At 40.4% G+C, this 23,329-nt stretch overlaps 1 protein-coding gene across 2 annotated transcripts in view; it reads right to left on the bottom strand.

Moving 5' to 3' along the window:
• Positions 1-23,329, bottom strand: part of BAIAP2L1 (BAR/IMD domain containing adaptor protein 2 like 1) — a 91,566-nt gene that overhangs the window by 39,713 nt on the left and 28,524 nt on the right. The gene's annotated exons all lie outside the window — the stretch shown is intronic.

Genomic DNA, 23,329 nt, shown 5'->3' with positions numbered 1-23,329 from the left:
CACTACATGCTACAGAAAAATCATTTGTGAAAGAGTTAACTGATGTGGCAAGCTTCACTGTTGCCTTGTTTTAAGAACTCGCCACAGCCACCCCAACCTTCAATAGCCACCCTCCGATCAGTCAGCAGCCATCAACATCGAGGCAAAACTCTCCTCCAGCAAAAAGATTACAACCCACTGAAAGTTCACATGATGGTTAGCATTTTTTAAGCTATATTTTTAAATTAAGGTATGTACTTTTTTTTAAGACGTTATGCTATTGTACACATAAAAGACCATAGTAAAGTGTAAGCATAACTTTTATATGCACTGGGAAACCAAAAAATGTATTTGACTGGCTTTATTGTGGTGGTCTAGAACCAAACCCACAATATCTAGAACCAAACCTATACTCATATCAGAAATGAAAGAACAGGGCACCTGGGTGGCTCCGTGGGTTAAGCCTCTGCCTTTGGCTCAGGTCATGATCCCAGGGTCCTGGGATTGAGCCCTGCATCAGGCTCTCTGCTCAGGAGGGAGCCTGCTTCTCTCTCTCTCTCTCTCTCTCTCTCTGCCTGCCTCTCTGCCCATATGTGATCTCTGTCAAATAAATAAATAAAAACTTAAAAAAAGAAAGAAAGAAATGAAAGAGCAGCCATCACTTCTGATCCCCCTGGACATTAAAAGAATATAAAGAGCGCTATGCCACAAATTTGATAACTGAGATTAAACAGACCAAGTCCTTGAAAGACACAATCTACCAAAACTCACACAAGAAATAGATCATCTGAATAGGCCTATATCTAATAAAGGAATCAAGTCAACAATTAACAATCGTCCAAACACAGAAAGCAACAGGCCCAGATGGTTTCACTGGTGCATTCTACCAAATATTTAAATATTTAGAGAAATGATACCAGTTCTCTACAATCTGTTCCAGGAAATAGAAGCAAAGTGAACACTTTCTAATTTATTCTATGAGGCCACCATTAACCTAATACCAAAACCAGATAAGGACACAGCAAGAAAAGGATGCCTGAGTAGCTCAGTTGGTTAAAGCATCTGACTTCAACTCATGATCTCAGGGTCCTGGGATTGAGCCCTACGCTGGGCTTCACACTCAGTGGGGAGTCTGCTTGTCTCTCTCCCTCCCTTCTCCCCAGCTGATGTTCCCTCTCAAATGAATAAATAAAATCTTAAAAAAAAAATACACCAAGAAAGACAAACTATGAACCAGTATCTTTCATAGAGATGCAAAAATCCTCAACAAGGTACTAGCAAACAATTTCCAATAATGTATGAAAAGAATTATAAACCGTGACCAGTGGAATTTATTCTATGTATGCAAGACTGGTTCAACATTCAAAAGTCAATCAAGGTAATTCATCACATCAACAAGCTAAAGAAGAAAATAAAAATCATGTGATCCTATCATTGACCTTACACCTTCACAAAAATTATACTCAAAAATCTATCATAGACTTAAATGCAAAATGAAAAACTATAAAACTCAAAGAACATCAGAGAAAATCTATATGACCTTGGTTTAGCAGTAAGTTTTTAGAGACAACATCAAAAGCATGATCCATGAAAGAAAAAAACTGGTAAGTTGGACTTCATTAAAATTAAAACCCAGTCTGTGGGGCACCTGGGTGGCTCAGTTGGTTAAGGACCTAACTCTGGATTTCAGCTCAGGTCATGATCTCAGGGTTGTAAGACTGAGCCTCATGTGGGACTCTGCGCTGGGAATGGAGCCTGCCTAAGATTCTGTCTTCCTCTGTCTCTCCTCCCTCCTCTCTAAAATTAAAAGCTGGTCTGTAAAGGACACTCTTAAGATAATGAGAAGACAAGCCAGACTGGGAGAAAACATCTACAAGGCATATATCTGATAAAGAACTTATATTCAAAATACACATAAAGAACCATTAAGACAAAAAGATACATAAAGATATAATATATACAAATAGATACTAAAAGATAAAAACATAAAGAACCATTAAAACAAAAAGAAAACAAACTCAATTAAAATATGCACTAAACAGACACCTTATCAAAAAAGATAAACAGAAAAAAAAAGATAAACAGATGGTAAATAAGCATGTGAAAAGACGCTTCACATCATATACCATTAGGAAATTGCAAATTAAAACGAGACACCATTACACACCTATCAGAATGGCTAAAATCCAGAAAACTGACACCACCAAATGCTGCGAATGTGGAGCAACAGGAACTCTCATTCATTACTGGGAGGAATGCAGAACGGCTCAGCCACTTTGCAAGACAGTGTGGCAGTTTCTTACAAAGGTGTGAGGTCTTACCATTCAATCCAGTAACTGGGCTTCTAGGTATTTACCCAAATGACTTGAAATCTTTTGTCCACAGAAAAACCAGTACACGAATGTTAACAGCAGCTTTTTCCTAGTGCCAAAACTTGGAAGCAACCAAGATGAATGGATAAACTGTAGTGCATGTGTACAACTGAGTATTATTCGGGGATAATACAGAAACAAGCTATTAAGCCACAGAAAGACACACAGCAAGCTTAAATGTCTACTGCTTAGTAAAAGAAGCCAGTTTGAAAAGACTCTGTACTATTAAATCCCAACTAAATGCATTCTGGAAAAGGCAAAACTACACAGACAATAAAAAGATCAGTGGTTGCCAAAAAGGGTGTGTGTGTGTGGGGGGGATGGATACTGTAGTGATAAACATATGTCATTAAACATTTGTCAAAACTCATGTTAACACAAACAGTAAATCTTCTACGGACTTAAGTTGACAACAATATATTGATATTGGTTCATCACTGAGTGAGGGAGAGAGGAGTCCGTAGGAAGTCCGGGTAAGATCTGCTCAATTTTCTATAAACCTAAAACTGCTCTAAAAAAAGGAAATTTATCAAAAAATAACACAAAACAAGAGAACAGCCATCTGGAACTAGCAATAATTAGGAAGTAGTACCCGGTTCGGAGGAAAACACAGGCAGTGTCTGAATATTTCTGGAAGTTACTCGTGGACAAAAACGTCATCTTCTGATCCCAGTCACCTATGTAATGCCAGTGCCCACTTGGCACATAAAAGTCTGATCAATAAATAAGTACACTGAATAAATGAATGAAAGGTAATTGCTGTGAAAGAGAATATAAAGAAGTACAGTGGGGGCAGGGAAAGAAAACTCTGGCAAGTTTGACCCATCATGAGGTGGTATCTGTAATATTTGAATTTACTGCTGTACACACAGGTGTTACAGAAATTCCTATAGGAAGAATGATTTCTGTTGAAACTTTATGCCTGGTCCTCGACTTGTCCTCTCCCCCCACCCTTCACCCCCGCCCCACCTAACAACTGGTTTTAGATGGAGAGGCTTCTGTTGTGGCAGTAGAGACCCCAGCTGTATCTGGAGTGTGAGCACCTGGCATCCATCTCTAGGAACCTAAGCCCCGGAAGAACAAGCTCTCTCGGGCAGGGCTGGCACCCACGCAGAGGGGTTTCCATCCTTAGAGCCTCCAGGAGCAAATTCCTGACAGCTTTTGTTTTCTATCACCAAGGTTTAATAACACCGAGGTCTGGTCTCAGAATCCTGAGCCATAAACATCCCATTGAGGAACCCCCCCACCGAAAAAAATCCCCCAAACAAGGGACATTTTTGTTTATAAAATTTTCATTCTGCCAAACCAGAAACTACAGTACCAGCCTACGTGGGTTCAGTGCTGGACACCTGGCAACCCAGGTTGTGAGGATTAAGTGTCCTAACAGGGAAAAGTGCCAAGAGCAAAACGCAGGCTAAACACTCAGAGTCAGCTTCCTTCCAGCTTCCTGATTTCTGGTTAAAAGGTGAGAAAGGAAAGATAATGCAGAAAAAGAGGAAGTTAGTATAAACCACTTACTTTGGAAGTCTGGAATAAAAGAAAAGTGAAATATGAAGGTAGCTAGAGACAGCCACACTAAACAATTTTTTTCTTTTTTAAGAAAGGAAATAGCTCATAATAAGGTTTGAAGGAAGAATAAATGGAAACCAATAAACGCTGTATGACATATGAATTCTTAATTTATATATAAAAATGGTTTAAAAAGAAAATATTACTGTTATCTTTGCATAAGGACTTAAAATCTCAATGGAACTATCATTAGAAAACATTCTAGAGGGGCACCTGGGTGGCTCAGTCGGTTAAGCGTCTGCCTTCAGCTCAGGTCATGATCCCAGGGTCCTGGGATTGAGCCCGCATCAGGCTCCCTGTTCAGAGGACAGTCTGCTTTCCCCTCTCCCTGTACCCCTATCCCATTTTGTGCTCTCTTTGCCCCTCTCAAATAAACAAAAATATTTAAAATAAAAAAATTTAAATAAAGAAAACATCTAGATATTTTAAACGCATGTCTTTTCAGTGAGGCAGAGAACAAATGCATGCCTAATACCAGCAATCTGGTCTGTCAACACCTAAGGTAGGACCTAGCAGAGATGTCCTCTCTGAAAATTATAACCAAGTATTATGTAAAGGCAGGAAGATTCAGAGCTTAGGTGCTAATTCTGTCATTAGGATTGATAAACTGATTCAGGAAGCACATTAAATGTTTATTACTCACTTCATTTTTGATTAGCTATTAAACTAATATAGCCCATATGCTGTACACAGCACTGTCAAGGTAGAGCACAGGATTTGCAATGAAGGAAAAATATATCCCAAGGTGGGTTTTAATGTACCACTCTTATTTTAGCTAAAAGGTTGACATTAATTTATTTAAGCTTATCAATTATATAACACAAAGAAATAATTTATCGATTTTGCATCCATATACAGATTACAAGCAATTGTTTTCTTTACATGTGAATGTAAAAAAACAGCATCAGAGGATTAGAAGTTTTCTACAAGCTATTATATTGAGGTGCGTTAACATTAATTATTCATCTTCCTCTTTCATCGATTAGTAGATTAAGGCTAAAATACAACCATTTTGATACTAACAAAAATGAAAGCAGGTGTATTATCAATAATGAATGAAACTAAAAAAAAAAAATGAATGAAACTGACAATTAGCTATTCCATACAGGATCACTAATTGACTATAGACATTTTCATACAACCCTAAAAAATGCTACACCTGAAATTTTTTAAAGTTCTTAAAAATACTGAAACAGGGGGACTTGTGAAGTGTCCAACTTGATTTCAGCTTAGGTCATGATCTCAGGGTTTTGAGACTGAACCCCTGCTTAAGATTCTCTCTCTCCCTCTTCCTTTGCCCTCCTCTAAAAAATAAAATTAAAAAAATAAAAAATTGAAACAGGACCCCAAAACACAAAGAGAGGAAAATACATAGGTAAAGAAGGCACTATTTCAGTTCAGAATTACTACGTAAAAGCATCTCAAAAGTAGGAAGCCTGGGTGGCTGTTGGTTAAGTGTCTGCTTTCGGTTCAGATCACGGTCCCTTAAGGGGGATCAAGCCCTCTGCAGGACTCCTTGCTGAGCAGGGAGCCTGCTTCACCCTCTGCCTGCCGCTCCCCCTGCTTGTGTGTGCTGACAAATAAACAAAATCTTAAAAAAAAATGTTAAGTGAAGGGGTGCCTGGGTGGCTCAGTTGGTTAAGTGTCCAACTCTTTGATTTTGGCTCAGGTCTTGATCTCAGGATCGTGAGTTCAGGCCCTGTGATGGAGCCTACTTTAAAAAAAAAATTAAGTGAAGAATTTCTTTCAGAAGAACGAAGGGTTTTGGTTGTTTTGTTTTAAGCAACCAATTCTAATTGAGCAAATTTGAAAACAGAATAAAAAAGACTACTGCTCCCAACTCTCAGATGGAAAGCCATTTATTCCTTTGATCTAAAACCACATACCCTATGAAGCTGTTGGGTGGTTTTATAATGATGTGAATTTAAGGTAGATTCCACAAAATACAGAATCATTTTGTTGTATCTCTTATTCTATAACAACTGAAACACAGAAAAGAGACTAACTGTGCAGTTCAACTGTTGTCCTCGCCTTCTATCTTAGAGGGAAGAGGACAAGCACCAGCAGCACACGACTGTAAAATCCTCAGAGAGAGCAGTAGTTTGCACGGGACCAACGGAGTCCTTCCTTCTTGCCAAATGTCGTGCTAAGTGCCTTACAGAGACGGCCTTATTTAGTCCTCACACCCTAGAAGGGAGTACTGCTGTTACCCACACTGTACAGAGGAGGAAACTGAGGCATTAAGAGGTTAGATGATTTTCCCATGTTTACATGAGAACTAAAAGGTAGCACTGAAATTCTAATCTGTCCCCATTACACCCATGATTCTCTCCATTAGTCCTAAATTCTAGGAGGCAAATTGAAATGCACTAAGAGGTGGAATTTGAACTCCCATCTGATCCCAAGCCTGTGCTCTTAACTACTCTGCATCCTCATTCAAATATGCAATGAGAAACCATGTAGAAGAGAAATTACATTTTCTCTACTGGGTACCCAAGGATGGAATGATGCCCAGTGTGTGTGAATTACAGGGAAAGGAATGTCCACTCAGCATCAGCCAGGACACTTTAATTACTAGTGCTTCCTGAAAATGGAAAGGGCTACCTCTTGGGTGCCGGGCAGTATCAGTGGGTGAGGGGGGGGGCATGGTTGCTTGAAGCCATTTCAGCTCAGAGTGTTTAGGTCATGCAAGAAGTAAAACCAAAGCGGTGAGACTGACTCCCCAAGGCACCCCATGAAAATGAGCCCTGCTCAACACCTATCAAGGTCCAAAAACACACACGGGACCTAACTCCCAGTCAACAGCGTGGTCAATGGCTACCTGCTCCATGCGCATGAACTTTGGAACTAAAAAATGTTTTAGGAAAGGAGCTTGGGAGGCACAAAAAGATGATTATCCATTACAATTGTCATTTGTAAGATGGACATGTAAATAAACAGCCCCTTACAGGACCTGGCGAGACTCAAACAAGAAGACAGAAGGGAAGCACCTGGCATGCTGTGATCCTCAGTAATTGTTGGTTTCCAACTGAGGGACGCCCCACGGCATGGAGTGTTAAGTGTCAAGGTCGTTGGGCAAGCGAAACAGGGCCTGACTGTTCACAGGGATATAGAACTACATACTCAATGAACTCCGGACTCATGTTTCCAGCAGCTGCCTCGACATTTCCACTTGGTCTAATAGGTGTCCCAAACCCATTCAAAAGCAAACCCCGACCCCACACCACCACACCCCATTCTCCACACTTGACATCTAATGCACAGCAAACTGCACTGTCTCCTTCAATCCCAGTCCAAGACACTACTCTTTCTCACCTGTACTGGTATAACAGCCTCCCAACCGGTCTCCCTGTTTCCATCCTCCTACACTCTATTCTTGCACACAAGCCAGCAAGAAGCTTTTAAATGTAAGTCAAACCAAGTCACGCTTGAGTTCAAAACATTTAGAGGCTCCCCACCCCCAAGTCGGATTAAAAGGCAACATTCTTACCAAGACCCACAAGGCCCTACCTGACCTGGCCCCGCCCTCGTACCTGCTATACCTACAGACTCATCCCCTCCCACTCTCATCCCCTCCCACTCTATCCTTAACTGCATCTCAACAAGACTGGCTTCGACACCATGACCCAAGTTCACAAGGCCTCAGGAACTTTGTACTTGCTGGACTCTGATGGAATGGTCTCCCCAGACATCTGCCTGTGGAGCTCCCTCCCTACTGCATGTCCCTGACCACTCTCCCTAAACCAGCCCCATCCCACCCCTTTCCTCTATCACTCAGCACCTTACCTTTTTACTACCTGGCATATTAGACCTGTTCATTTGCCACCCACTAGAATGTAAATTCCCGGACAGCAGGGACTTCTATGTATTCTCCCTAGTGTCTACAACAACACCTACCAGATAGTAGATGCTCATTTATATTGTGATTTAAGTGAGGGAAGAAAAACTACTATAATCCCTTAAGTACTAAGTAATCGGTTTTACGTGCTTTTCAGAATACCACAGAATGACTTTTTTTTTTTTCTTCCCAGTTAACGACAATTTTTCACAACAGCAAAGAAGAAACAAATCTTGTACTCATCCTGATACCACAATGCTCACCGTCTGCATCCCAGCACAGGCTCTCCATCTTGGTAATGTAAAGTAGCAAAATGTAGGCAGCCATCAAAAACAGTAAGTAAACTGATTACTTATTAATTCAAAGAAACAGAAGTAGAATGCCTAATTTAAAAAAGTGGTGCACAAAATAGTTTATATAGTCACCGGTTTACTTATGTAAAAACAGACATCTGAAAATAATAGAAGTAGAAAAAGTGTTTATCAGGTTCATTTTTCAGTAAAGGCATTAATTTTTTAAAAGTATATTTTAATATTCATTGTAAAATGAAAGTACAGTCCTAAACTTCTTCGAGGGCCACAAGTTATTTAAAATATTAATATGAAATGGGAAGTTAGGGAGGATTGAGTAGAAAAGTGAGAGATTAAAATACTTAATCATATACGTGCGCACAGACGCAGAAAAGAGAGACCTTAGTAATGTCACAGATTTCCACGGTTACACAAATGGGAGCTGACCGTCGGGCATGGCTGAGTTAAAATGCCTGAGTCACACAGGTGTCAGCGTCACCGCATTCAGGAGTCACAGGAACAGACTTACTCTGGACTCTTTCTTACGAGTCCACTTCTTAGTAGTGAAGGGCTTGCCATTCAATTTGCTCTGTAGTCACCTTTTAATTTTGTCTTTGAACCCATGCTCCTAAAATATTAGTCAGCTTTTAATAACTCAAAATCTTTTAGTCTTGCTAATCCTAATTCTTATTTCAATTTGAAATGAGGCATACCAACACAATCTGCAGCCTAGCACTCAAACTAGTAAGGCCTCAATTCTAATCTGTCCCCATTACACCCATGATCCTCTCCATTAGTCCTAAATTAGAGGAGGCAAATTGAAATACACAGCCCCGCCCCAAACTGTTCCCTCCATCAATCAGCACCTTTCTACCTCCAGTGTGGACCACCACAAAGTTACAGGATCCCTGACACTCGGGTTTCCCTCTACCTTCTTCACCCCAACTCGAGTGTAAGCACCTCTTCCCATGAAATCCTGTAGCCTGTGTATCTTTCACTCTAGCACTCAGTCCGGTATTACAGGTATGTATGTACATATTTTCATAATGTCCCTTACTATGTTGCAGATACTGTGAAGGTGGGACCAAGTTTATGAATGGTGTAAATTGAAAGTGACACTTTTAAGAGAGCCTAGAGAAACCTGGTTCATAGAATTAGAATGGAAGAACCCCCAAACCCTTATCTTATTCGCTCTTTTAGTCAATCAACAAATCATTCTAAGCTCATCCTAGAGAATATCCACTTCTCACATTCCTTGCCTCACCAGCCTCCCCCCTCCAGGAGACACTGCTGAATGGCGGTCAGGACACTTCCCCCAGCATCAGAATCCTTCTGGAGATACTGTTGGAAGCATGATAGTCACAGCTCCTTTTCAGTTCTACAAAGGGACATGTCCCGGGGCTATTTTCTATACAGAATCAAATTCTGGCTTCCAGTTTCTTCTTTCCACTGGATTTAAGGAACAACGCACAGAGGATCTAAATCCTTCTGTCATGTGTCCAGTCTTCTAGATTTCAGACTACTTTCATAATTTGTTCCTTACATAGAAACTCAACTTCTGTGGGGTCCTCTTTAAGGACTACAAAATCACAAATTCAGACTTAAGTACAAGGTTTTAAAAGCTGTGCTGCGCCTCCGCTCCCTGAGTCTGGGAAAGTCCTCCACTCTCCATGGAATCAACAGACCCCCAGCTTCACCCTGAACTAGTTGTGTTAAGTCTGACAAGTTACTTAAGCTAAGCTTCTGTTTTCTTGTCCAAAAATGGAAATACTATCCCTACCTCAGAGGGCTGTTGTGAGAATTAAATGAGACTTTTGAATTCTGAACTTCCATGACCGCCAACAAAATTCATTTACTGTGCTATTCATACTGGGTCTGGGCCAACTAAAACTCTCCCCAGGTTATGGTGAGGTTAGGAGCTAGTTCATGTGAGACGTGCTGTATAGCACAGAGCAGACAGTCTCAAAAATTTCTTACCAGGGCACATGGGTGGCTCAGTTCTTAATTGTCTGCCTTTGGCTCAGGTCATGATCCCGGGGTCCTGGGTTCAAGCCCCACATCAGGCTCCCTGCTTGGCTGGAAGCGGGCTTCTTCCTCTGCCACTCCCCTTGCTTGTGTTCCCTCTCTCGCTGTGTCTCTCTTTGTCAAATAAATAAAATCTTTAAAAAAAAAAAATTTCTGGGCGCCTGGGTGGCTCAGTGGGTTAAGCCGCTGCCTTCGGCTCAGGTCACGATCTCAGGGTCCTGGGATCGAGTCCTGCATCGGGCTCTCTGCTCAGCGGGGAGCCTGCTTCCCTCTCTCTGCCTGCCTCTCTGCCTACTTGTGATCTCTCTCTGTCAAATAAATAAATAAAATCTTAAAAAAAAAAAAATTCTGACCAACTGAGGCCCTAATTCAGGTTTGCCTATTTCTGTTTAAAAGTTGAGGAGAACAGGTCATAATTAGATGTTTGTGACACTGCTGTTGGGTTGCCTGCATTTTCAAGGGGAATAGGAAGCATGTGCAACTGGCCTCTTGAATTAATCTACTATATTGTTTATAGTATGAATCAGAATACCCTATACCAGCAACTTCTCAGAAAGAGCTTTCTTTTTTCTTTTTTTTAAGATTTCATTTATTTATTTGAGAGAGCGAGAGTGTGCATGAGAGCGAGCACTTGGGTAGGCAGAGGGGTAGAGGGGAGAGGGAGATCTCAAGCAGACTGTGCGAAGCATGGAGCCTGGTGTAGGGTTCGATCTCATGATCCTGAGTTCATGACCGGAGCCAAAATCAAGAGTTAGTCGTTTAACCAACTGAGCCCCACAGGTGCCCTGCATTTTTTGTTTTCTGTATGTCTGTATGGCAGAATACACATAACACAAATTTATTAGTGGCAACATTTAGTACATTCACAATGTTGTACAAATGCTATCACTATCCTGTTCAAAAGCATTTCACCCCTTGAAGAGGAGATGCTATACCCGTTGGCAGTCATTCCTCATGCATCCCTCCCTCAGCCCACAGCACCCACCAATCCGCTTTCTGTCTTTCATGGATTTGCTGACTCAGGAAATTTCATATAAATGAAATTATGTGATATGTGGCCTTTTCTGGCTTTTTCACTTAGCATGTGTTCAGGGTTCACCCATATTGTAGCAAGTTATCAGTACTTCATTCTTTTCAATGACTACCTAATATTTTACCATTATAAGGATATACTACGTTTAGTTTATCCATTCATCAGCTGCTGGGCACTTGGGTTGTTTCCACCTTTAGCCTATTGCGAACACTGCTGCTAAGATTCTGTGTAGGCATGTTTCATTTTTCTTTAGATATCTAAGGAATGGAATTGCTGGCTCACACAGTAACTCGATGTTAACATTTGAGGAACTGGCAGGCTCTTTTCCACCACAGATGCTGCATTTTCCATTCCCACCAGCAGCATATAAGGAAGTATTCCAATTTCTCTAAATTTTTGCCAACACTTGTTACTGTCTTTTAAATTATAGCCAGTCTGTTGGGCATGAAGTGGTATGTCACTGTGGTTATGATATGCATTTCCCTAATAGCGAATGATGTTGGTTATCTTTGCATGTGTTTGTTGGCATCCTTACTTTTAATAATTTTGTTAAGTCATTTGGAACAGGAAAGAGTACCTAAGAAAATACATTTATTACCAAGCAGCTAAAGATCAAAAACTGTCAGAACCCTCTTTGTACTAACAAAGAACCTACCGAAAACCCCACACCATGGCTGTTACTTTCCACCCTGGCATCACAGTCGGCTTGGCCATGTGTATCTGGCAGGGTCAAGCCAAGCGCCAATCCCATCATGATTCTAACTACACCTATCTCTGGCATATTCTTCTCCCTTTTATTTACTTATCCTCCTTCCTCAACCAGTCACAGGGGCCATACCCTTTTTGCTGTTTCCCGTGCATCTGACCAGAGCCACTTTTACTTGGCATGCTCTAAAGTCTGTTCCCCTCCTCTATTTGTATATTAGAACTTAGTGAGTTTGTTTCTGACACATAACTTCAGGCCTAGCTCAGTGGCATGAACACAGTAAGACATCTTCCAGCATAAGTAAGTGACTAGTTCCCATCAACAATGATGGTGGTGGTGGTGAAGGAGAGCCCCCTGGGTCTTCTGAGGCACAGCCCCTCACTGTGGCCTGTGCAGTTGCTGAGGCCCCCGGACCAGCTGTTCTTGGGCTATGGCTGAGAGCATGAGAATAGGGGCTCCTATACTCTTCTCCATCTTGTGTTGAGAGTGCACACGGCATCTTTCAAGAAGACGACCAATCTGAATAATTGTGAAAATTGGGTTTAAACAAAATTTCCCTTCACATATTTCAAAATTCAAAAATTTACAAGAATGGGTAAGTATAATATAATAAAGTTATGAAAAACAGGCAATGATGTTTCAGATTAACATTCAGGATGTGCTCATCATGCAATGAGGAAGCATTAAATGTTAAACTGACTAATCTTGATTTGACAACTTAGCTTTTACATCTCTAGTTTTTATTAATTAGAGTACTTCATTTGCACATATAATTAGTTACCTCAAAGCTAAGAAAAATAATGTTTTTCTTATAATAGTTTTTGTAAAGAAGTACAATTTATAATACAGAACCTCCTCTTAAAGTTTTAGGAATTTATACAGAAACCAGTATTCCTATGATAGGGGGACTTACATGCTAGGTGTGTACAGATACTTTATAGATTATTTGTAAATCACAATCCTATCTTTCTCTATCATTACTAAAGCTAAGATCTTTCTTGCTCCCAAAGGGAGAAAGATGTGTTGAGTAAGCATTTGCCAGTTGAAAACTGAAATGATAAAAGTCACTTGGCAAAGTCCAAAAGCAATTTTCACAGGTACAATTCCAGGATAATCTTTTTCTAAATCCCAAACTGAAAATAACAATAAAATAACAGTCATGTTATAAATGCTGTGAAGTACAAAATAGAAAATCCTGATAATATCTGATGAAAGCACAAAATGCAGACTTAGACGTGTTGAATCGGTTTCAGACTACATGATGCTTCACTATTTAACACAACCTTTTATCTGCCAAACTATAATGAGCAGGATAGGATATCTTGACTGCCATAAAATAGAGCAAGTCAGAAAAAGTACACCTTTTTGATAAGTAGAAAATTAAATCATATAGCTGGCAGATTGCCATTAACCTACTGGGTGACCTTGGCAAGTTACTCATTTCATACCCCAGTGTCCTCATCTGTAAAATGGAAATAATTATAATAGTACACACTGCAGAGGGCTATCATGATGAGTTTGGAAGTCAGTAATTTGTAAGATGCTTAGAACAGCACCTGGCATACAGCAGGTACTATGTTAAGCAAATAAAATAAATTCTCTATTGATTGTTCCCTATTCTTGTGGGAAGGATTTTGATCTCTTTAAAGTGAGCCTAACCTGCAACTAAAAGATGAGGGATTTTGGTCAACAATAACTGCTCTGGGGGTGCCTGGGTGGCTCAGTTGGTTAAGTGTCTGACTCTTGGTTTCTGCTCAGGTCATGATCTCAGGATTGCGGGATCAAGGCCTGCATACGGGGCCCCCCACTCAGTGGGGAATCTGCCTCCCCTGTCCCTCTACCTCTGCTCTCTCTCTAAAAAATAGAAATTAAAAAAAAAAAAAACTGTTCTGGCTCAACTTAGCTCTCTCATCGATTCTGGTATGAATTCTTTTACTTTCTCCAGACCTTAGAAATATACTTGTTATATTGTCATAAATTTATAAAATTTCTTTAAAGATATTTCAAATACTTTTTTCTGCTTATTTTTAAGACCTAAGACTGATTTTGACATTGACAAAACTATAACAAATGTATTTCTTAAAGTTGCATGACCTAAAAAAATAAAAAATTGCATGACCCATAAACATTGTATCAATAACAAAAGAAAACCTGAGATTTTTGTAGGTTTCTTGGTGATGAGATAAACTGGACACAAAACAGAAGATTATAAGAAACTGGGCCAAACAAATTAATAAATGATTCAAAATAATGCAATAACTAACTAAACAGGAACAAAATAACAGTCTAAATTTATTTAATGTTGAGCTGTAAGAAGCTCACAGTACATCTGTAAAGTCCCCAAAGAAAGTCTCCCATTGTTTCTTGAGAAATAAATGAGAAAGAGCTTTATTTATCCATGCTTTAAAAATGAAAAAACAATTTCAAACTTTCTTTTAAATATTTTGCCAAAAGATTTTCCCATGGCCATTTTTGTTTTCCCTTTCTACTTTTTTCAGTATTTTCTAAGTTTTTAAAATAAACATTATTTGATTTAGGGACAACTCTGGAACTTTTATACACATTTCAGTTTCCTCTCAAATGAGTACTGTTCCTGAGGTGAGCTGTGTACACGGGGTAAAGATTTCTGTGTGCACTACAAGCACACACCTGACAATGAGTTCTCATGTAACTTATGACTTAACAACTAAACACAGTGGATTAAAATATTTTACCTACCAATCCTAAGAGCTCTGGTTTCTGGCTCTTTGTTGTTAGTTCCTCCCAACAAGGCAAAATGGTTGTGCTCTTGCGTACATACTGCTGTGGTTGTTAATGCATGTTAATTAAACCCAAGCACTTAGCAGGTGGTAAGGAACTGCTTTTTATTTGGAGAAAGGCCTGTAAAGGGCCAGGTTGTAAGTAGTTGGGGCTTGTGGGACAAACTTCTCTGCTGCAACCACTCAGCTCTGCCACAGTAGCCTCAAAGCAGCCACAGACAACACGTGAGAAAGTGGGTGTGGTCAGCTTCCAAAGAGTTGTAATTACAAACAGGCGCTGGCCAGCCCTCTGCCTCGAGTTTGCTCGCCCCTGCAGTTAAGGCACAACTAATAATGCTGTGAAATGTGTAAACCTGGCGATTCACAGACCTGTACCCCTGGAGATAAAAATACATTATATGTTTATTAAAATAAATAAATTAATTTAAAAATTAAAAAAAATTTTAAAAAGGTGATACTTTAGCACAATGAATTTGAAAGAGACTTCAAAATATATGCTAATTCTGGGGCGCCTGGGTGGCTCAGTGGGTTGGGCCTCTGCCTTTGGCTCGGGTCATGATCTCGGGGTCCTGGGATCGAGCCCCGCATCAGGCTTTCTGCTCAGCAGGGAGCCTGCTTCCCCCCCTCTCTCTGCCTACTTGTGATCTCTCTCTCTGTCAAATAAATAAATAAAATCCTTAAAAAAAAATATATGCTAATTCTTACTGTAATCATCAAGTGATTTAGAGCATTTAACATAAAAATGACTAAAATGTGATAATTCTTTTGAATCACTACTATTTTACTTTCAACTGCAGTTGAAAAAAAAATGACATATTTTCTGCGTATTCTCTACAATAGAACAGACTATTCGTAAAGAGCCTTTCATTTGTAAGAGAAAATGACCAGAATAGGGCTTTTTGGGGGGAAGGATGTATATCTGGCAGATTTACAGAAAATTTAAAAATGCTATTATTTCTCGGGATGCCTGGGTGGCTCAATCTGTTAAGCATCTGCCTTACCCTAAGGTCATGATCCTGGGGTCCTGGGATCAGTAGCCCATCAGACTCCTTGCTCAGCGGGGAGCCTGCTTCTCCCTCTGCCTGCTGCTCCCCCTGCTTGTGCACTCTCCTCTCTTTCTCTCTCCCTCTCTCTGACAAATAAATAAATAAATTCTTTTTTAAAAAATTGCTATTATTTCTCAGATTTCAGACAGAATAACTTACAAGTTTTGGATATTTACATTAAAATATTTTCCATAATGTTTGAGTCACTTCACCCTGCGAAACTTGCATGATACCTTTGTTCATATGGATAAAACAGAAAATAGGCATTTCTACTGCTTTGAAAATTCTACATACTTTACAAGAATTTCATTAAATGATGTCATATTACATCAGCTATTTTTATTTTCTAAGATATATTATTTAAATATATCTAAGATATTATTTAAATATATTTAAATCACAGAAGTCCCACCATTGCTTGGCATTTCTCCTTTTCATTTCTTGGTGAGTTTCAGTAGGAACAAAACTTTTACAACCTCCATAGGTGTTACCCCAACATAAGGAGAGAACTGTAAGATGATAAAAAAACGGTTATAAAGAGAAAGAATCCTTCATGAATCAGAATCAAGAGGCACAATAATACCATCAACAGAACTTTACAACTCAAGAACTTCACACAGTGGAACTACTGCATAGATAATAAAAGGAATCGAAACATGAAAACAAAACCCAAATTAAAAGTTAACTTGCAGGGTGCTGGGGTGGCTCAATGGGTTAAGCCTCTGCCTTTGGCTCCTTGCTCAGCAGGGAGCCTATTTCTTCCTCTGCCTGCTGCTCCCCGCTACTTTGTGCTCATGTGCTCCCTCTCTCTCTGACAAATAAAATCTTGGGGAGGGTAAGCAAAGGATCTGAATAGACATTTCTCCAAACAAGATACACAATGGCCAGTAAGAATGTGAAAATATGCTCATCATCCTCAGTCACTAGGGAAATGTAAATCAAAACCCAAATTAGATATTACTTCATACTTACTAGGATGGCTATAATCAAAGACAGTGTTAACAAGGATGTAGAGAAATTGAACCCTCACACGCTGCTTATGGGAATGTAAAACTGTGCATTCATTTTCAAAAACAGCTTGGCACCTCCTGAAAAGGTTAAACTGAGAGTTACTCTACGAGCTGGGAATTCCACTCTTAAGTGTACACCTAAGAAAAACATGTACTCGAGCAAAATCTGTACACAAATGTTCACAGCAACATTATTTCTACTCGTTAAAAAACAGAAACAACTCAGGTATCCACCAACCAATAAATGGACAAATAGAACACTGTATACCTATACAATATTATCCATTCACAAAAAAGAAGTGTTTCTAATGCTACAATGTATGGCACAGGAAACAGCAAAGGAGGGCAGTGGTTGTGCTGCCTCATTTCCCAGAGATAAACCCATGTGACAGGTTTTAAAAATGCATCACTGAAAGAGAAAGTACAGCAAAGAAATGAATGATAGTAATAACAAGAGTAAGCAGAGCTGGGGTGCCTGTGTGGCTCAGTCGGTTAAGGGTCTGCCTTGGGCTCAGGTCATGATCCCGGAGTCATGGGATCGAGTCCTGCATGGGACCCCTTGCTCCGAGGGGAGCCTGCTTCCCCCTCTGCCTGCTGTTTCCCCTCCTTGCGCTCTTGCTCTCTGACAAATAAATAAAATCTCTTAAAAAAAAAAAGTAAACAGAGTTAAGGAAGTAGCTGCCTGTGGGAGTGCTGACACTGTGGTCATTTGGGAGACTCTGGATGTGCAGCCACAAGAACTGAGTGAAGCCCAAACTTAACACAATGAGCAAAGTAGCTGTGAGAAATGAAGATGTTTCAGAGGAAGTGCTATCAAAGGAAACTTCACATTAAAAGACTTCTCGAAGATATCTCATCCCATTGAAATCACAAAGGATAAAATGTTGGAAACTGATGCAAGTTTAGGGAAGAGCAAGACAATCTGCAAAAGCATACAGAAGAGGCCCATTCCATATCTTGAGTTAAAGGAGGAGACAAGTGTTGTTGAAACCACTCAAGTGTTTTACAAATAAAGATGCTTTAATTACCAGTGTTTCTAATGCTTTAAACTACTGTGTACCAAATAAATACTAATTTTACTATTTTTTTCATTTCCCTATACACTTATAACTGAGAATAAGAATTTTTAGTGTTTTTGACAAACATTTTTAAAGGTCATGGGACAATTCTAAATTTTCCCCACTGATTATTAAGAAGGCTTTTGATGGTTTTTAACTTGCATGGTCATTTTTATGGTCCTGCACTGCCATCTAAAAGGAGGTCTGCAGGGTGCCTGGGTGGCTCAGTCAGTTAAGTGTTTGCCTTGAGCTCAAATCATGATCTCAGAGTCCTGGGATTGAGCCCTGCACCGGGCTGTACGCTCAGTGGCGAGTCTATTTCTCCCTCTCCCTCTCTGATCTCTCTCAGATAAATAAAATCTTAAAAGAAAAAAATAATAAAAATAAAAAACAAAACAAGGTCTATACGTAAAATTAATGAATTTCAGAATTCAGAAAAATACCAATAGAATAAACCCAAAGATAGTAGAAAGAAGAAAATAAAGGTAAGAGTACAGATTCATGAAATTGAAAACAAAGATACAATGGAGTGAACTGAAAAACTGGTTCATGAATAATTAGGAATAATCAAGGAAAATGTATGTGCTTACACACTTACATCACCTACTCTAACTCTACAGAAGAGAATAATGTGAGTGAAAAAAACTGTACAGTTTTTGAGTTCTCAAATATTTGTGCATAAGGAGTGGCAACAGAGAGTCATCTTTCTGGTCTTCGAAACTTTAGAGTCCACAAGGCACATTATCTCATTTCATCTTCACACAGTTCAGAAGGGGTTACCATCATCCCCCGTGGGCATGCCAACTGGCTCACAGACATGAAATGTTGCCCAAAGTCACACAAGTTGACAGCAGCACCCGAGCATCTCTCTTAGGTGCTGGGCATCCTGCTATCCGCCAGCATCTCAAGGGAAAATAAAATTTAGCCTAGCCTCCTTGTCCTAGGTTCTAGGATCTTTCCTGTGCTTCAGCTGGGGAGGGAGGCACTCTATGACCCATATTGACACCGATGTCACCTACCGTACTCTCTAGGGGTCACCAACTCCTATAACCCTTATTCTGTCTTGCTTGCTACAGAGCACAACATCAGGGATTCAGGACCCAATGTGGTTACCCACCAGGTGGAAGAAGGTGACTGCCAAGTTTACCCTTAGGGCGTATTAGTCACATCAAGGAAAACACTGGGTTATTGCCCACCCTGCCAATCATGAAGGAAAAATTCATCCACGAGGCTCCCGAGGATGAGATGAGGCAATGTATGAAGTACATGACACACAGCAGGCAGGCACTTAATGAGATCTGAGTTTCTGTATGAAGCACAGAAGTGCAAGTGCAAAAGTCAAGCAGTACCTATAAAAGCCATATATGCTATATTATCTAACACACATTTTACACACACACACGTGTATATATACATATATATATGTAAACTTCTCTGTAATTTCCATCCTTCCTAACCCTGTAACAAGACACCTGGCATTTACGGTCAGCACCTTAGTGAAATTACCACCCCTTCCGAGGGGACCAATGACCTCTCATCACCACAGCTGCCAGCCTCTCTGCAGTCTTTGGCCACTGACACTGCTTCCTGCTCATCTCCCTCTCGAAAAGGTCCCCATCGTGGGGTTCCCATCTTCAGCCCCTTCTTGGCTGGCTGGCTCTTTTTCCCTTTGCCTCAGTCAAGCATGGTATAGTGCAAAGGCAGGGAACTCAGAATCTAAAGTTGAACCACCTATTATCCACCGTGTGATCTAAGGCACACCCTTCCCTTCCAGGTCTCACCTAGAGAGATAGTGAAAGTGCCTACACCCAACTCAGGGCTGTTGGGTGTTTGAGATTAAATAACACCCATCAGGGGCTGGGCCCTGTGCTGGGCAGAGCCAGCACCCGACATATGCCGTGAGACATGCTGTATATGAGCATCCTCAAGGGAAGAAAAGACCGGAAAAGAATATAGTGGTGACAAAGTACTTGTGTCAAAGTGGTAAAATTACAGGTGACTTTTCCCCTCTGGTTTCCCAGTTTCTTAAAAATGAGACTGTAAGGTCACACAGACACATGGGCAGAGAGGAAGGAGAGGAGGAAAGAAAGGAAAGTAGCAGAGGCAGAGAAAATGCACCTCAGAGTTCATGATTACAAGTCACCCAAAGGCTGAAAAGAAAAACAAAAGGGCAGAAAACCAGAAACTACCCCCAAATCCCTAACTCTTCCTCTGTGTTTCCACTTCCCAAATAGGAACAGACTGCAAAAGATGGCTATGGTTTTCAGCAGAAAAAGCAAGTATCCAGGAGAAGCAACAATTGTAATGTCTGAGGTATATACATGCTAGTGAAACCACACTCCATGTGGGAGAAAAACACAATCCCACAGAGACACAGAATGCCAGAAGCACTATGCAGTCCGAGGCACAGCTAAAGCAAGGACATTTGTATAAGGCCTTTCCTTTCATTGAAAATCGCTGAGACAAGACCTTTAATACCTGTCCTCCTAGCAGCTATGTCCTCTCCCCCTCAGATGTATTCCTTGGCTAACAATGCTAGGGAAAGCTCTCTGGCTGCAGGGTCATGAGACATGAGAGGATATACGTGAAAGGGCTGCCAGGGAAAGGCTTCCTCTTTGTAAAGGGCACAACTGAGAAGAAATTCCTCTTCCTGCTTTTGGATACAATGGGAGGAGAGAGGATGTGACGCCTAAGACTAGCAATGGCAGCCATCTTGGTGCCATGAGTTGAGCTTGAGGATAAGAAGAAAGAGAGAAGGAACCTAAGCTCTCAGTAATCATTACCTAACTAGGAATCTGCTACTCCTGGCCTTCTTATGTGTGTTAATGAACATCCTTTATGCCTAAGCCACTATTAACTGGGTATGTGTTACTTTTAGGCAAGAGCATCTTAAAATTATTCACATAGTATTTGGTGAGCTGATGTGTTAAGAGGGATATCTAAATGGAAACACCCATAGCCAGGAATCAGAAATGGCATGGCTACAGCTCTGTCTTAGTGGATGCCAATCCAAATGACAAGTATAAAATAAGCAAAAGGTGAATCACCGTTTTCCTCCAGCTTTTAGATCTTTTTTCCCCCTAATGTGAGAAGAGAGACTGAAATGCTCAGTTCTACCACTCTAATTAACACTCATAATACATTTGGCCAGGTTTTCCAAGTAGAATCCTCACAGCAAATTTCTATGAATTAGGTCAATATTTTACCTAAAGGATATTTTCTTCATCTACCTCCCAAAGTACAAAAGTATCAGAATAAATAACAGAAATTTCATGTAAAAAAAAGTATGTAGAATCAGAAAGGTTGTCCTACAGCAACATTAAAAAATATTTGAATTCAATATTAAAATGAAAACTACTCTTATAATCTCAGTTTTAGAAAGGATAAGAATTCTTCAGCATCCCTTTCACTTCCTTCCTGAGCAAAATTTTTAAACTGAAATTTTAAAACTAGGATTTGCTGGGGACGGAGGGGACGGACACACACAAAGGTTTTTCAGAGACAATACTCTTCAAGAATGAAAATTTTGAATTGATTCATGATCTTCACATATGAAATGCCCCTTCAGTTTTTTCAAATGGGATTTATAATGTTTCATAATAAAGTATGCATACCAACACCAAAAGTCAGCAATTAGACAATAAAACCTTCTCGAAAAATGAGAGAAACAGAGTCTACCTTAGGTCTCTTTCATCTATGAATTTTTCATTAGTCTTTCATACATGGAATTTTAACAGACATAGGGTAGTATTTTAGCCTACACTTTAAACAAAATAAAAAACCAGGCACGTGAAAACAAGTTAAACACTGGGCGTCCAAAAGCAAAGCTTGCTAGGGCAGCAATTTATTGTAAAATTGCTGCAGATGAGCAGAAAATTACTAACTATATGACGTGGGGACTATAAGCAAAAAGGCAACTTGAAACAAAAATAAAACACAGAAGTTATTTCCATTCCCTCCAAAGAGAACGCACATCCACATGAAAGAAATCTCACCACTGCGACATAGTTTCCTTGTCCAAACTAAAGAAGTTTTCAGCCTGTGTTTGCAACAACACAGTTGCTGTGGAAATGGCTGATTCAACGTAATGAATTCACAGCTGAATAAAGTAAGGTGTGGAACAGAAATCTTATTTAAACAGTGGCGAGAACCATAAAACATTAAAAAGGCAAACTGAATGATGGTGAATCAGAGCACCATATGGTTTAATGTAGGGGTCATACATTTTCCCATGGTGCCTGACACAAATAGGATGTTTCTTTTTAATTTAATCCTATTTTTGGAAACCTCTAATCATCTCCATCATCCCAGTAAGTTTTACTATCTGCTTCTGTCTACACAAAGCAGCGTGTATTTTATTAAATGGACTCTGGTGAGGACAGAGTTTCTAGAGTCCATACCTTGCCAGAACACGCACAAGTGACGGCCCCAACAGAACACAAGTCAGGGCTTTGAAAAATTTCCACATACAACTATTCTATTTTACTAAATAGAGCAGTATGGACTTATTTATCACACGACATCACTTCAGGCTTAGGTTTCAGGACTCTTTACAAACCCTTCAAGAACCGAAGTTGTCAGAGAATGTTCCTGAGCGCCCAGTTCCACTTCACATCCTGCAGCCCAGCCCCCAACCCCAGCACTGTTATCACACCTTGAATTTGTTCCTCCACTTTTATGGGTCAGGTAAGAGTTCTCTAAGCAATCTTGAAAACACTTAAGACACTTTATACCGAAATGATGTGAATTATTTGAATCCTAAATGTATGTTCCCCACAAGCTCCCCCCAACCCCAGCTTTCCTTTCTGCTTTTTAATCAAAGAAACACTTTTCTTTAACCCACTGAGCCACCCAGGCGCCCCGAAACACTTTTCTTTAAATACACACACTCCACCAATATTTTCCTCTGCTATTCTGAACATTTCAAATTATGGCAGACATTTTGAAGCCAGACATCTTACCCCTCGTAAAATAAAACATACTCATTCTTTATTCAAGATTTTAAAATGATGGTTATGTGTGGAGCTATTAGAAAAGGCAAAACAGTGACTTTTCCACCCTTAGGAGAGGGCGCAGTGAACGGACTCTGTAAACAGAAACCTAGATTCCCTCGGCAGCTGGTGGTGCTGAGGGTGTGGCTGCCCTTCGTGTGTGCACAGGAGATCAATTCATACCAGCAAAACCGGAAAAATCACAACTAAGAGCAACTGTGGAAGCAGCGAGAGCCAAGAGCAGGACATAAAGGAGTCTGACTTTCTGCTAGGTGAGTCACAGGAAACACTCCTGCCAGAGTCAGGAGGCCCGCCGTGCCCATCTCCTTAAGAATGTAGGTCAAAGCTCCCTGGGCTTCATGCTCCAGGGATCCAAGGGGAAGGGCTAGGGCCCCAAGTTTAGAGGCAGAAGCCCAATTCCTAGGGAGCAGGGAGGCGAGCCACTGGCCTTGGCCTGCCCTCTAACTAAGCCTCCACTTTCGACAGACCACAGCAAACTCAATCATCCTAGAAGTGAACACACTGGAGTACTGGGCTAGCTCTTCTTACTATTCTGGATTTGGGCCACTTCATATGTTCTCGTTACGGCTCACAGGAGGAAAGACCCTGCAACCAGCTTGACTTGTGTTTGTATATAATGGACAGTCAGCTCA

The sequence above is a fragment of the Martes martes genome, assembly GCF_963455335.1.
Source record: "Martes martes genome assembly, chromosome: 18".
Classification (NCBI taxonomy): Eukaryota; Metazoa; Chordata; class Mammalia; order Carnivora; family Mustelidae; genus Martes; species Martes martes.
This window is presented reverse-complemented; position numbering and strand designations above follow the sequence as displayed.